This window comes from Acomys minous (assembly GCF_964271855.1).
Source record: "Acomys minous genome assembly, chromosome: 7".
Lineage (NCBI taxonomy): Eukaryota > Metazoa > Chordata > Mammalia > Rodentia > Muridae > Acomys > Acomys minous.
This window is the reverse complement of record NC_140488.1, coordinates 11492415-11509180: the sequence shown is the minus strand read 5'-3', so window position 1 is coordinate 11509180 and position 16766 is coordinate 11492415. Positions and strand designations below refer to the sequence as shown.

The following is a 16766-nucleotide window of genomic DNA, read 5'->3' as shown; positions in this document are numbered from 1 at the left end:
AGATCATAGAAGGATGGTACACTTTCTGTTTGAGGACTTATCAAAAGTGAGAGGTCAAATTATAAGGCATGAAAATCTGACTTTGGCAGGGACCCCAATGTTTAGCTTTGTGTGTGGGACTGGACCACGGGACCAGGAAGAACTGTGAAGAGAATACGGTAGTAGCCTGCTGGGCAGCCAGAGAATAGCTATGTGAGGGAGATGACGGTAGAGCTATCAACCAGACTGTTCAGAGAAAAAGCAGCAGGTTTTGGCAGCAGCTGTGAGGGAGGAGTGAGAGAGAAAGGCATGGCGTTCCGGCAGAGTCCATCTGTTGTCTTGTCGCTTGTCTGCCAGTAGATTTAGCCAGTGAACTCTGAAAGCCAACTGCCCTTCACCTTACAGCATACTGTTGTCAAGCAATGATATTCTTACCAGGGAGGAACTAAAGATCTGGCTTGATCAATCAGCAGTTCTCTAGGGAAATAGAGCTTCCCTTTCAGAAACTCTTAAAATTCAGGGCAGTCACCACCTTTATTGGAGGAGCCCATGGGTCTAAAGTTTGATTGCTAATGATAAATCCCACTCTCTTTGGCTGCTCAGCCCAAGAGCAAACAGAAGAGACTGAAGATAGGGGGCCATTGCCAAGTAAGACCTCAGTTAGAAAGATATCAACAGAGCTCAGCTTTGCCAGAAGTCTATCTGTCCTGGCATGGGTGCTGAAATGAGCTGCAGCTCCTTGGAAATGGAGAAATTACTTGTATTAACCCATTGACTTCATATATATATAAAACATTGTTTGCTTGATTGTTTTTATTTGTTCTTTCTTGGAAAAGACTGCCTCCTCTAGTATAACAATTGAATATGCTTTGTTGTGGGAAATTTGCCCTGGCTAACAGGACAAAGGAAGCCACTTTTCCCCCTCCCTAACACTTTCAAAGTCAGGTGGCCTACCCCAGAGCAGATCATTCAACTTTCTGAGCTCCTCTGTTTTATGTGGGGTTCTCCAGTGCATGCTGTGTTTGCATCCTTAGTGAAAGACCCATTCAAGTACAAAGAGTCAAGATATGAATTCCTTCAAGCCTGCTGCCTTATCCACACCCTCAGATCTGCCTTTAAGATATTAGTTGAGAAGGGTGTGCAGACTTACAGACAGCCTCACAATTGCCTTCAGGAGAGTGACAAACCTTTCTACTTCAAATCCGTTCTAAGTTCCTACTGCAAGACATAGGAATGAACTTATGAATGAGATTTTGATAGAACTGGACACCCCTACAACATATTCCCCCACTTAGCCTCAGACCCAGGCCTTAGTTTGTCAAATTACTGCTCTGATATTTTTGAGCAGATCATTATTTTTATTTTTTCATAAGTTCTATAAGCCAAAGAAGACATACATTTACCGTTCAGTTGGTTAACTGCTTCCTCAGCTGAGTTATTTCAGTGTCTTTTAAACAAACAGAAAAACTATTTCATGTAAGAGTTCATAGATGTGTGGTTGGAGCACAAGCACACATCCTAAGGAGTTGACAGAATAATTGGTTAATTGATTTCAGTAAGTTTTAAAGGTCAATGCATCCTCCCTCCTGCTTTCAGTCCCTGGGTCAAAGCTCCTATAAACTAATGGGCAATTTTGGCATTACCAAGTCTGCTTAAACCTCAGGCCAGATGTGTTAAATCAGCCCCAGGTTTCTCTTAACAAAGTGACAGCAGGTTTTAATCTTCTTGTACACACTGCAGCAGCTGTGCAAACATTTCATTAACAAAAGAAAAAGGGGAAGCATTAAACCTGTGGGTAATTTGTGCAGAGCATTTGATATCAGAAGACTTTAAGATGTCCCAAAGTGAGGCTAAATCTGTGCACCCTAAATTCTGCCTCATTTAAAAAATCCTGGGTATTCATCGCAAAGAAATTATATTCTATCTCGGGTATTTTAAAAAGTAAGAAGATTCTGTGAATTAGTATTCAACACCACAGTTTTCAAGTACGCATGTGGCAGAAACAATAAAACAAAGCATTCTATGTTTTTAAAAAATTACATTCTGTGTAGGAAAGCTATAACAAGTGAGGCGGGAAGGCTTTTTAAATGAAAAACTGTTTAATATAGTATTTACATGCTGGCCTTTGTATGTTTTAAAATGTATGTTGGCATGGCATCTGTTCTCAAAATATAAACTCTTTCAGAGAAAGAAAGTTGACATTAGAGCATTGATTTGTCTTGGTTTTACTGCCATTAAATTGATATATTAATTTTTATTTATTAGTTCTCATTATAAAGAGTTTTAATATATTAATGACATTTTATTAGAGTATTTTGGTATCAGAGTATCTGCCTATGGACTTTGTATTTATTGATGTAAAAAGTTAGGACAAATTCCAGCTGCCATTTTTATTTGAATATAACTCACAGTATGTAACAACAGAAAAATTTACTTTCCTACTTTAATGATACTGACAATTATAAATTTATGTTTTTGTCTCTTTCATGAAGTACTGCCTAATCTAAGAGTAGAAAAATCACATTCATTTAGTTCTTGCATCATTATTTTGATATTTCATTCCTGGTGCTATCAATCACTCATTTTATTGTAGTTTTCTGTATATATGTTACTTTATCACTCCATAGTAAATTACTGAAGTCTAATTTTAAGGGTTGAACCAAAATCAAGTGTACTCACTCCCAACTCTTTATTGTAAATGAAGCTCCTGGGTGGACTTTTGTCCTTCTGAATATTTTTATGGTTGTTTTGGTGATAAAGTATTTAATTGCTTTTTTAAAATTAAAATGTAATAATTGTATGCTAGAAGAGTATAACTTTTTATTCCCAACTGTATGCTTGACCTGGATAAGAATATAGAATAGAGAAATAAAACAAAAAATGCATAAACTTTCTAAAGAATATACACTTTAGGAAAGAAAACTACACATCAGATGCAAACATATTTGGCAGACTTAATTTAAAATATCTTGAATTCATTTTTAGATTAAATTAATTTGAATTTCATTTTAGTACATTTCCTAAAATGAAATTTTTTTGAAATTGATGTTGAAAGTCTTAATATTCAAAGAATCTTTAAAATAATAAAAACATCTTTAAATGCCATATTCTATAGGTCTCTGAGGCTTTCAAAGACCTTATCTATTTTACATTATATGTCTACAGAATCATATCTGTTTGTTTAACTTGGATGAATATTTTTGTGATAAAAGTACACTAGTAATTGACATGACTGTGATTTTATCAACTATCAATGAGCTTGTATTACTTAATTATCTTAAGCAGCCTGTAATACCAATTTCAAGATATTGGAAGTAAACATTGTATTATAATTGAGTTGGATGGGTACAATGACTCATATTAGATGTTTTCTTCAAGATTGCCAAATACAAATAGCCAAAACACTATGAATGTATCATTTATATAGTTCCTGATTGTTTCATGGTTATTATTGCTGTATGTAGTTTATTTATGTATAATAATATAAGTATATATGTAAAAAATAAATATAGTAAAAGTCTTCTTTTACTTTGTGTCCTTAGGGTAAAATAATTGCATTAATTGTCTTTTCTTCCAAATGTAAATGTAATATGCATGCACAAAAAATTAAATATTTTATATCATTTGTTAATTCATTCCAAACTTTTTAATATTCAACCCTTGTGTAAACAACAATAAAGTTCCATTCAGACTGTTAAAAAAAATCTCAATATTCATCATTCTTCCTTTATTTTCCCATTATTCTGCATGTCTAGAATGGGATCCAAGAGAACGACTTTAATGAGTGCCTTATTCTTTTATTACAATGCACACAAACAGGATCAAATAAAATGTTAGTTTTATTGTGATTGAATATGATTCAAATTTTTCATTGATAACATGAAAGATAAAAGAAGGGGACTGTGAAATTCAGAAAGCCAAACTTGATTATTTATGATTTACCAAGGCAATTGCCACATGATTCCAGCTGTGTTTTAATCCATTCATTCATTCATTGAACTAAATCTAGGCAAGACTTAAATATGACCAAACATTGAAAATATCTCAGTTCTCCTTTCATTTTTTCAGTATGTAGGCATATCTAGGAGGTAACATTGTCATATTTCATCGAAGAATAAAATGTCTAAATCCTGAAATCCCAGCTCCCACTGTACAATAAACCAATTCTCACTGTATAAGCACAATATTATTTTTCTGATGATAGAAACTATTCATTGCTTGGGGGATGAAATGAAAGTTTCTTAGAACAAGCTCTGCAACATCCATTGTCTGGCTGTTCTCTTTTTTTAATTAATTAAACATTTTTTATTTTTTACATACACATTTATATTATTACACATATATACAATAAACTACCTATAGCAAGAAGAACCATGACGCAATCAGGAATTATATAAATGTTACATTCTAGTGTTTTGGCTATTTTTATTTGGCAGCCTTGAAGAAAACATCTTTCCTATCTTGGTGCATCTAAAATTCTGAATGTAAACCAATTTCCATCACATCTTGTCATCATCAACTTAAAACGTGTATCTAGACCTAACCCCTGAACAACTAAGCTTCATTGTAAACCTAAGCTATCTGGTCTTCAACTCTATCAGAGGCTTGAGAAGGAATAAACTTGGTTACCTAAGTATGCCAGGAGTGCAGGTTAGTAGCTTTCCAAATGAGAAGATGACAGAGACAATTTTTTACCTGAATAGTCACCCCAAACTCTCTATAACATTGGAATATCATCTTCAGCTCTCTGGCCCAATATATGTGACAGACATATTTGTGAGGCAGGAACTCTTGAGGACGTGTTTACCCTGTCTTGGCAGAGCTTGGCTGTTGATTCTGCCTGCATCTAAGTTTGACCACTTTTAGGCAGAATTCTGTCTGTGGCAGAAATGAGGACATTTTGCCCCTTGGCTTGTTTTTCATATTTGAAGCCATCTCCATAAGGAGGCTCTTTGATGTTCATCATCCTCTTTGAGGTAGGCTGGGTGTTGCCAGGAGTTAACCTGTCTTACTGTCAATGAACCTTTAAAATAATAAAAAACAATCTTCAAATGCCATATTCTGTAGATCTCTGAGGCTTTGAAAGACCATATCTGTTTTACCTTATATATTTATAGAATCATATCTATCTGTTAGACCTAGGCTATATATTCTTGTGATAAAATAGACTAGTAATTGAAATGGCCATGACTTGATGAACTAACAATTAGCTTATATTACTAAATTATCCTAAGCAGCCTGCAATGCCACTTTTAAGGTATTGGAAGTAAACCTCATATTATAATTGAGTTGTATGGGTATAATACCTCATATTAGAGTAGAATATATATATATATATATATATATATATATATATATATATATATATATATATATAAAATGTGTGAAGAATAATCTTAAATTTGAATTCTATACCAATGTATCAAAATTAAACTTATTTTGCATCAATATGCAAAATTCTATACCAATGAATTAAAAATAACCTTATTTGTGAGTAACAAGGCGTTCAGTTGAGGACTAGATTCAATAATATACTTTTTGTTTTGTTGTCCCTATATATTTCTTTTTTTTAAATTGGAAACCAGCTCATGTTTAGTTGTGATATTTTAAAATTGTACAAGTTTTTTTTTTACATTTACCCTCCCACCCCATATTTAGACTCTTAAAATGACAGGAAACCATCACCAATCACAGGCTGAATGGCTTAACACATTCACCCCTTCAGTTCCTACAAGAAGCACCCAGTAATCCTTAAACACCAGTTATATCTGGCAGTGGCCAACAGTGAGTTTCATCTTCAGAATTAAAAAGTTTAGATCCTCTGAGCAGTCTATGACACAGTGGCACTTGTCCAGAGCTGGCACCACCCCATTCCCTGGGAGAATTTAAATGTACCAGTGAAAGAAAAGCTGTTTCCCCTTCAAGGGGAAGAGAGAAAAAGCACTCATCAAAACTCAACCATTTTGGCTGAGGTCCCATCTCTTCAGGTCTTTTTTTTTTCTTCCCTTTTCTGCAACAGAGCAAGAGAGACCAAAACCTAACCTGAGTTACAAGGAAAAAAGTCAGTGATGGCTATAAGGGGGGGTGACCTAGAGAAACTGGAATGTTCCTTTACCCCCACATCCAGTGTATGTGCTTCACAGAAAAACAGTAGCAGCAAATTCACAAGAGACAACAGTTAAAATTACAAAGCCCATTCATCCGGGGGTGCCTGAAAGTAGGAGGAGGAGGTGGGATGACACAGAAAAGTGGGAGGGGAAAAAAGTACTCAAATAAGTTCAGGCACAGGAGCTGGCAAATGCCAACAAACAAACAAACAAACAAACAAACAAACAAAAAAACTGCTGGAAAACTCCTGTCCTTTCGGGCCTAGCATGGTGGTAAAAATCCACAAACTGGAGCAAGGAAGATTCCAGTTCAAAGAGAAGGGAATATACAGAATACCCTTGGCAGTGGGTCCTGCCTTCCATGGCAGGGGGAGAAAACAGAAAGAGCAGCCACATCCTCCACCCAGTCTAACCCATCCCTTCACAGCAGGACTCAGTGACCTGCAGCACCAGGATGTGGCATGTGGTGAAGGGAATTTCTCTGCTGCAGAGGTTGAGCTGCTCAGAGCTGACTGTAGGTAGACCGTCTTGTGGAAAAGTCCGTTGTTTAAAAATACCACCAAGGAGAAGAGGTGCAACTGGAAAAGATGTGTTTCCAGGAGTCTTTGCTTCATTGGCGCTGATGATGAGTAAAGGAAACAGGATAGAAAAGAGGCTGATATGTAAGAAGACTGCACTGCTGTCAGAAAAGCCAGGGACAAGCAAATTCCAAAGTAGTAAGGCCAATCCCTTTCTATGTTTGACAATCGCTACCAACAGTACTCGAAGCAGTACAGTGAGTAGAGAAGAGACATATGTAGCCGACTAACTAGCTGACCCACGAGATGGATGGGGAAGAGACTCACAAATATTCCCTGAATAAGGAAAACTGCCTGTAGCAAAAGGTTGAAAAGCATGTCAGCAATTTTTTTTTCTGAAACTGGTCAATGGATGAGGTTTCCTCCCCATACCTCAAATGCCAAGTCAGCTATATCTTGGAACCAAATGGCATTCACAACTTTGCTAAGCACAAACAGTGGAAACACCCAAAGAGCATCTAAAATTGAAGTGAGGAAGAATTCTAGCCATGACCGAACATCTCCATGTCATGATGGATCAGCAGTCATCCAGACTGTTACTGACTGAAGCACAGGAATAAACACTTGAAAGAACAAGAGGCCAAAATACTCCACTTTCCAAGCACCACACTGGAAATTTCTAATTATGCGTCCCTCACTCTCTTCCTTCTGCTCTACACTCTGGGCTCTCCTCTGGGCCAAGATACTATTTGCCTTTCTTTGACACTGCTGCTCTCTCTTCTGCTGGATCTGAGCATCAAGCTTTGAGATGGTACTGATGCCCTAGATGGAGTCTTTGATTCCCCTGCCAAGGTCCTGCAGAAAGGTTTCGACACTGTCAACCATCTCTTCACTGCCCAACTATTAATTACACAGAGAGGAAAGTGCCCCCAAATCTCTCATCATGGAGGGCTGCACAGCCCAACTGCCAGGGCTCCAGCCTGGGTACTTGCCCACCAAGGCTCAGATCGCCATTCCGCACCCCCTGAATATTACTAAATTTCTTTTTTTTCAACTCCTATCACTTTACCTACAAAAGGAAGATAAAGGAAAAGAGAGACATCCTTGAATCAAACATAGTTTTTTTTCTTTATACGACTAATAGCAACTTATAAACAACTCCCAATGAAAATAAGCATCTGTAGCCCAAGAGAGTAAACAGAAATCTACCCAACTTTCCCTAAAGGAAAATGGGGCGTCCTTCTCTTAAGGTTCTTAAAGGATGACTTGAGGTGAATAATACCTTTGTAGGGGTCCAAATAAAATTGGGGATAATGGTTAAACATTTGTGGTCTAGTTTCTAAATGTTGAGAAATTCAAGGCTTAATAGGAGTCCTATGTTTGACAGTCTGAAATGCTGGACCAATTGTTATTGGAAGCTTTCTTCAAAGCTCTCCTGTTCTGATGGGTAACAGCAACGGAAGTGCCTGGGGTTGGAACATGATGGATGGAGTATGTTAGTGTCTACCATGCTGAGAGGAATGAATCCTGTCAGTTCTGATGCAGTATCAGTGTGCTGGGTTTTTTTTGTTGTTCTGAAAACATATAATTTCTCATAAGTATTATACAGTTCTAAAATTATAATTGTATGAGCTATGCGTGGTTCACAGAACATTTAAGGCTGATTCTCTGCTCTTTGTATGAGCAGAAGTAAGACATCTGCAGATTTTAATTCATGTCATATGAAGAATGGCATCTAATAATATGTCACAGAGATTCTGTGACCAACATGAAGCCTTATCTATGCATAGACATTCATATCTCAGCCAGTCTCATAGCTATTCCCATATACTGGGATTAGCAATATAAGTTACCTGCTTGCTCTGCAGTTTGATTTCTTTACATCCGATATTAGCCCCCTACCTCAGCCCATCCCAATCCCAGCCCCTTCCTTATCCCCTGTCCCTCCCTCCCCTAGTCCTCAGAAAGGAGTGCCCGCCTCCCCCAACATCTGACCTCAGGATATACAGCGCCATCTATACTACCTGTGTCCTCTTCCTTTGAGGGCTGGTAAGGCTACCCTGCCAGGGAGTAGTGATCAATATTAGGGGGCCAGAGTCCATTTCAGAAGTAGTCCCTACTCCCTATATTGTGGGACCTACAAGGAGACAGTGCTGCCTACCTATCTACTACATTTGAGCAGAATGTCTAGGTCCACATCCTACATGGACAAGACAGTCTCTATCTTGTAATGTGGTTATCCTGAATTAAGTGCTAATATCCACTTATGAATGAGTATATACCATGTGTGTATTTCTGGGTCTGACTTATCTCACTCAGGATGATTGTTTCTAGTTCCATCCATTTGCCTGCAAATTTCAAGATTTCCTTGTTTTTGATAGCTGCTTAGTATTCCATTCTGTAAATGAACCATAGTTTATTTATCCATTTTTCAGTTGAGGGACATGTAGGTTGTTTCCAGATTCTGGCTATTACAAACAAGGTTGCTATGAACATAGTTGAACAAATGTCCTTGTTATATGGTGGATCATCTTTAGGGTGTATACCCAGGAGTGGTATGGCTGGGTCCTGAGCTAGACTTATTTGTAATTTCTTGAGATAGTGCCAGATTGATTTCCAAAGTGGTTGTACAGTTTGTTCTTTATATATTTTGGAAGTTAGCCCTTTGTGAAATGTAGGTTTGGTGAAGTTCATTTCCTAGTATGTGGGCTGTCATTTTGTTCTGCGGACTGTTTCCTTTGTCTTACACAAGCTTTGCAGTTTCATGAGATCCAATTCATTAATTGTTGACCTTAAGAGCCTGGGCTGTTGGTGTTCTGTACAGGAAGTTGTCTTGTGTGCCAATGAGTTCAAAGCTCTTCCCAACTTTTTCTTTTAACAAATTTAAGGTGTATATTTGTAAGTTGAGGTCTTTAGCCCACTTTGACTTTAGTTTTGTGAACAATGATAAATATGGGTCTATTTGTATTTTTCTATATGTAATCATCCACTTAGACCAGCATCATTTGTTGAAGATGCTACCTTTTTTCCATTGTATGGATTTGGCTTCTTCGTCAAAAATCAAATGCCCACAGGTGAGTGAGTTTATTTCTGGGTCTTCTACTCAATTCCACTGATCAACCAGCCTATTTCTATGCCAGTACCATGCTGTTTTTGTTACCAGTTTTTCTATAGTAAAACTTGAGATCCGGGAAAATTCTTCCTGATGATTTTTATTGTAAAGGATTGTTTTAGCTATTTTGGTTTTTTTCCATATGAAGTTGAGAACTGATTTTTCAAGGTCTGTCAAGGTCTTGGAAATTTGATGGGAATTGCACTGCATCTATAAATTGCCTTTAGTAAGAAGAACATTTTTACTATGTTGATTCTCCTGATCCACAAACAAGTGAGATCTTTCCATCTTATGATATCTTCTTCAATTTTTTCTTTAAATAATTGAAGTGTTTTTCATATAAGTATTTCACTTGCTTGGTTAAAGTTACACCAAAATACTTTATATATTTGTGGCTATTGTGAAGGGTATAGTTTCTCTAATTTCTTTCCCAGTGCATTTGTCATTTGTATACAGTAGGGCTACTGATGTTTTTGAGTTGATTTTGTATCCAATCACTTTGCTGAAGGTATTTATCAGCTGTAGAAGTTTCTTGGTAGAATTTTTAGGGTCACTTATGTATATTATCATGTCATCCATCAATAGTGATAGTTTGATTTCTTCCTTTCCTATTTGTATCCCCTTGATCTCCTCTAGTTGTCTTATTGCTTTAGCTAGGACTTCAAGTACTATATAGAAGAGATATGGACAGAATGGATAGCCTTGTCTTGTCCCTGATTTCAGTGGAATTTATTTAAGTTTCTCTTCATTTAATTTGATGTTGGCTATTGACTTGCTGCATATTGCCTTTATTATGTTGAAGTATGTGCCTTGTATCCCTGCTCTCCAAGACTTTAAAGATGAATGGGTGTTGGATTTTGTCAAATGCTTTTTGCCATCTATGGAGATGATCATGTGGTTTTTTTTCTTTCAGTTTACTTATATGCTGGATTACATTGATGCATTTCCATATATTGAACCACCCTTCCATGCCTGGAATGAAGCCTACTTGGTTATGGTGAATGATATCTTTAATGTGTTCTTTGATTTGGTTTGCAATTATTTTAGAGAGTATTTTTGTATCAATGTTCATAAGAAAAATTGGTCTGAAATTCTCTTTCTTTGTATAGTGTTTCTGTAGTTTAGGTATCAGGGTGACTGTGGCCTCCTAGAATGAATTTGCTAATGTTCATTCTGTTTCTATTTTGTGGAGTAGCTTAAAGAGAATTTGTGTTAGCTCTTCTTTGAAGGCCTAGTAGAATTCTGTGCTGAATCCATCTGGCCCTGGGCCTTTTTTTTTTTTTTTTTTGGGTTGGAAAACTTTTGATAACTATCTCAATTTCCTCAGGAGACATAGGATTATTTTATTTATTTACGTGATCTTGATTCAATTTTGGTAGTTGGTAACTATCAAGAAAATTGTCCATTTCTTTTAGGTTTACAAATTTTGTGGCATATAGACTTTTGAAGTACGACCTAATGGTTCTTTGGATTTCCTCACTATCTGTTGTTATGCCTCCCTTTTCATTTTTGATTTCATTGATTTAATTACTCTCCCTTTGCCTTTTAGTTAATTTGGCTAGTTTAGCTTGTAGATTTTCTCAAAGAACCAGCTTTTGGTTTTGATTATTCTTTGACTTGTTATCTGTTTATAATTTATTGTTTTCAGTCCCGAGTTTGATTATTTACAGCCATTTGTTGCCTTTGCTTCCTTTTGTTTTAGAGCTATCAGGTGTATTGTTAGGTTGGTAGTATGGGATCTCTCCTATTTCTTTATAAAGGCACTTAGTGCTATGAACTTTCCTCTTAGCACTGTTTTCATTGTGTCCCGTAAGTTTGAGTATGTTGTAACTTCAGATTCATTGAATTGTAGGAAGTTTTTAATTTCTTTTTTTATTTTCATCTCTTACCCTGATATCATTGAGTCCCAAGTTCTTGTTCACTTTCCATGAGTTTGTAGGCTTTCTGTTGGTTCTGTTGTTATTGAGTTCCAGCTTTAATCCATGGAGGCCTGATAAGATGCATGGACTTATTCTGATCTTGTTGTATCTGCTGAGTCACTACTGTCCTGCTGAACAAAGAAGGGTGTGTTTTAGTGCTACCATCTTGGATCCGCCCCTAGTGTTCTCTTAATTATTTTTAAAAATTTAAATGATTTATTCATATTATATGCTAATTGTTATCCTCTCTCCTGTTCTCACCATCCCTCCTTCTTCTGCCTTTTTCCCCCACTCTAGACCTCAGACAGAAAGGGACTTCCTCCCAGACCATATGACCAGAGTCTATCAGGTCTCATCCTGATAAACAGCTTCTCTTTCCTCTGTGTGCCTTCCACGGGCCTTCCCACCACAAGGAAGTGATCAAATCAGGGTTGGGGTAGCAGAGTTCATGTCAGAAGCAATACTCACTCCCCAGATTGATTTCCAAAGTGATTGTACAAATTTGTACACCCTTTCTCCACCTCCTCACCAGCATGTGTTGTTACTTGAATTTTTTTTGTCTTAGCCATTCTAGTAGGTCTAAGATGGAATCTCAGAGTCATTTTGATTTGTAATGTCCTAATAACTAAGGACTTGAGCATTTTTAGGTGTTTCTTGCCCATTTGATGTTCCTCTGTTGAGAATTATCTGTTTAGCTCTGTAGCCCATTATTTTAATTGGATAATTTGGTTTGGTAACTAGGAAAGTAGTTAGTGAAACTACACTCTTTACAGTAGCCACAAATAATATAAAGTATCTTGGTGTAACTCTAATGAAGACAGTGAAATACTTGCATGAAACAAACATCAAGTCTCTGCAGATGGAAATTGAATAAGATATCAGAAGATGGAAAGATCTCCCACGTTCATGGATCTGGAGAATCAAAATAGTAAAAATGGCCATCTTACCAAAAGCAATCTACAGATTCAATGCAATCCCTATCAAAATACCTACACAATTCTTAACAGACCTTAAAAGAACAATTCTTAACTTCATATGGAAAAACAAAAACCCAGAATAGCTAAAACAATCCTGTGCAATAAAAGATCTTCCAGAGGAATCTCCATCCTTGATTCCAAGCTGTACTATAGAGCAACAGTATTTAAAAAGGCATAGTACTGGCATAGAAATAGGTTTGTTGATTAATCAATGGATTGAATCGAAGACCCAGAAATAAACCCACACACCTGTGGGCATTTGATTTTTGACAAAGAAGCCAAATCCATACAATGGAAAATAGATAGCATCTTTAACAAATGGTCCTGGTTTAACTGGATGTTCTTTTAATTTCCTTTTCTCTTCGGCAAGTAAGATTTTGTGATAATAATTAGGCTCAACCCAAGTTGACTTCTCTATGCAAAACTGAAACAGTCGTCCTCAGTTAATGAAGCTTACTGTTTTGCATTTATCACAGTTTGTACTTGATTTATATTCATTTGCCTTTCTGACATTGAGTAGTCACTTTGCCTAATATATGGATGTAAGTCATTCAGTTGCAAAGATCATTGAAGTCAGTTAGAACATTTGCCGAATTTTGTACCTTGCTCTTGTACCATAATACAGAATCATTGATGGATTTATGGACCAAAGAAGTTCCAAAATGAGTGACAAATGTATATCAGTGAGTCAGAAGAATTGTATAGGGACTCTTTATAGTTGACATTTTGGAAGACCGACTGTTTTCCAGAGTTCCTAGGAAACACTAAGGATACAATAATGACCAAGAAGTGAATTATATCAGTATAGTAAGAAAAAACACAAGAGTTCATTAGAATATGGTATGGTAAATTGGACTAACTGGGTTATTTTTTTAAAAAACCTTGAAATTAGGTGAAGTTGGACGTGGAACTGGATCTGAGAGGAATTAAGAGAGGAGTCAAGGTGTGGTTAAATATGATCTAGCATCATGACATGAATGTCTTATTTATGTTAAAATAGAATAGAGTGCTGTAAACAATATAAGCAGAGGTCCTGTGGGAATTATGGAGAAGGACCAATATTATTTTCCTATCAGTGATTGCTTATTTTAGTGAGGAAGAAAAACTATGCATAGAACCTGAACACTAACAGAAATAAGACTGGGACCATGGCCACACACCACAAATGATGAAAATGCAGCAAGATATACAGATGATTTGGTGCAACTGGCTTACAGTTCAGGAACTGGGAAGCTGCTTGCAATCCAGATGGCTCATTGGACCTAATCGTCTTACCACTGTCCAGCAGCAGAGAGTCGTTAATTCCTGACTTGTAAATGCTCATCTCACACTTGCCTTTTTTCCTTTTTCTTACAAATTCTGTTGACGCATAAGTTCTGCTCATGTGGCTGTCTGCTTTGCCATGTATAGCTGTGTTCCTCTCCTCTCCTCTCCCCTCCTCTTCCCTACGCTACCCTAACCTGCGCTCAGCAGCCTTGACTCATTTACCTGCACAGCAGAAAAGAGAGGTTTTGATTCTGTCTTCAGCATCAGCTGTTTCCTACTGTGCAGGAATAAGAGATGAGGTGTCTAATAGAGAGGACGGGGAGGAGCAATTGCGGTGAGGTTGGAAAGGATTTGGGACAACAGCCCACGTGCAGATGCTTACATGTTCCTGGGTGTCACCCAAGTAAACCTTCATTGCATTCTTACAGTGACTTTCAGGTGTGGATGTGAGAAAAGCTTTTTGCTCAAGACAGCAGAAACCCATGTGTCCATGACAAGGACATGAGAGGTTACAAAGCAGGAGCAAATGTCACTGTTCCCCACAAAGGAAAAATCAGGTTTATGCCTCTATTAATTAAGTGTTGAGAATAAAAATGTATTTTGCTATGACTAGTCTTTTCCTGATTTAAACACAATCTTTTCTTATGTACCTAATAGTTGAGTTGGTAGGTCAAATTCACTCATACAATTACTTTGTCATTTTCTATGGAAAGTTTTAGAAAGTTAGAAAATACGCATACTAAAACATTTGTATGCCTTCCCAAACATCCCTGAAATCTTTTTCTTTTCTTTTCTTTTTCTTTTTCCTGGTTTTTCCAGGCAGGGTTTCTCTGTGTAGGCCTGGCTATACTGGAACTCACTTTGTAGACCAGGCTGGCCTTGAACTCATAGAGATCCACATGCCTCTGCCTCCTTGAGTGCTGGAATTAAAAGTGTGCACCACCACCTGGCCTTCCCTAAAACCATATGTTGCTTTAAAACTTCTAAGCAAATAAATTTCACTCAGTCTCATAAAAAAAAAAAAAAAGAACCTGAACACTAGTCACTCCCACCCCTCCATATACAGGGCACCTTATAATGCTTTATGTTCCTGAAAGTAATTTTAAAGTACATTTTTGTCATGCTATTTATTTTCCTTATAGAACATTGCTAATTAATTTAAATTAAGGGGAAATTTTTTCAAGTTTTAAGTGTATTGTGGAGAACTTTTACTCATTTATAAAATTTTAAAGTTTAATTTATTTTTAGGCAGTTCTGTTGGTTCTGCATGATCTTCAATGTTGCATAAATTTTGCCTCTGGCTCTAAGTGAATTGTCAGGTAATAAAATGGGTGAAAGCAATGTTACCTGCCGTGAGCTTACTTACTAATGAATTTAATTCATCTCAAGGTGATTTTAGAACTTACTTAATATTCCCAATTGATTTTTCTTTCTATTTTCTAGTTACCTTTGTGTTTAGTGTTTTGCTTTTTTTAGCTAATTACCTATTTGCAAATTTGTAACTATTGACAACTGATTTATATTATATTATATTATATTAATTATTATGTTCCACATGAAAGAATATTTGTAAAAATCAATCAATCTATGAAGAATAGAAAATGATTATCTTGGTGTTTATATAGTTTTGAAATAGCCATGTAACTGTAAATGTTGATTTATCAGTCATAACAAAATAAAGAAAATAGGGATACAGTCCATTTATAATTTGTTATTCTGTGCAATACCAGAAGATATTTTTATATCTTCTGCCATCCTTAATTAGATATTCCATTCTCATGGATTGGCTAGTATCACTGATTAGAATAATCTGCTAAATATGAACCCAGGCACTATGGCCACACATTCATGGCATGGCAGTTTAATCTTTTATCTTACTCACTGTCTCCATTAATTGCTTTAAGTCTAAATTTATTTTTTTTTGTATTGCTCCTGGATTCCAGCACTTAAAGCCTGTCTCTCATCATGTGTGTCCTTTGTACCTTAGCAGCAGGATTAAGTTGGGATCTTCCTGGCTTATTTATCATTGAACATTTAGTAGATACTTGGTTATTTGTTGGTGACTCAGATAAATAATACTGGTAGTACATTTTGCATACACCAAACATTGTAATCAAGTGTTTCTGTTTTTCACAACACAGACCATCAATATTCTGTGTGGCAGTTATTCCTTTTATGCTTAGATGTATAAAATTAACCAATGAGAAGAAAGTCTGAATTTAACTTTTCTTCTGCACTCCATTGTTGTCAAATTTCTTCCACATATGTAGCTAGTAGTGTTTATACTGCTTTAAATGCTAGTTTTCCTAAGCAATTTATAGTTTCCGAAGATCTATTATGTCAGAATATATCCAAAACATAACATTTTTATCTATCAATTTGTTGTTGTAGGTGTTCTTCCAAGCACTAGTTCTGTAGCAACTGGCATAATTTTACTTTTATCTCTTACATCCAAACCTGGTAATCTCTATTTTTCTCTTTATAAACTTGTCCATTTGTATCACTTCATCTAAATAAATTAAGACAATGTTTGTTCTCATTTGCCTGGTTTCTTTCACTTATCATATTTTTATAATTCATTTATGTTCTATTAGACATCAGAACTTCAGGTATCTATATATCAATATATCTATATTTTTATCTATCTCTATTTCTATGTCTGTGTGTGCTGTGCATGTGTGAATATTTTTCCCATAGTACACATGAGAAGATCAGAGAACAGCCTGTGGAGTCTGTTTTCTCCTGCTACCATGTGGCTCTTGTATATCTAATTCAGGGCATCAGGCTTGGGGCAAGTGTTATTACTAACTAATTTTTGCCATCCTAGAATTTCTTTTTAAGGATAAATAATACTCTAGTGTTTATGAAAGCCACATCCTGGTTGTTTA

General features: G+C 36.3%; 1 pseudogene across 1 annotated transcript; it reads right to left on the bottom strand.

Moving 5' to 3' along the window:
• Positions 1-5692: 5692 nt before the first annotated feature.
• LOC311602076 (etoposide-induced protein 2.4 homolog) lies at positions 5693-7497 on the bottom strand (annotated as a pseudogene). Its single transcript has 2 exons — positions 6500-7497; positions 5693-5707 (listed from the first exon to the last, which is right to left on the bottom strand). The product of its transcript is annotated as an etoposide-induced protein 2.4 homolog (transcript).
• Between the last annotated feature and the right edge of the window lie 9269 nt (positions 7498-16766).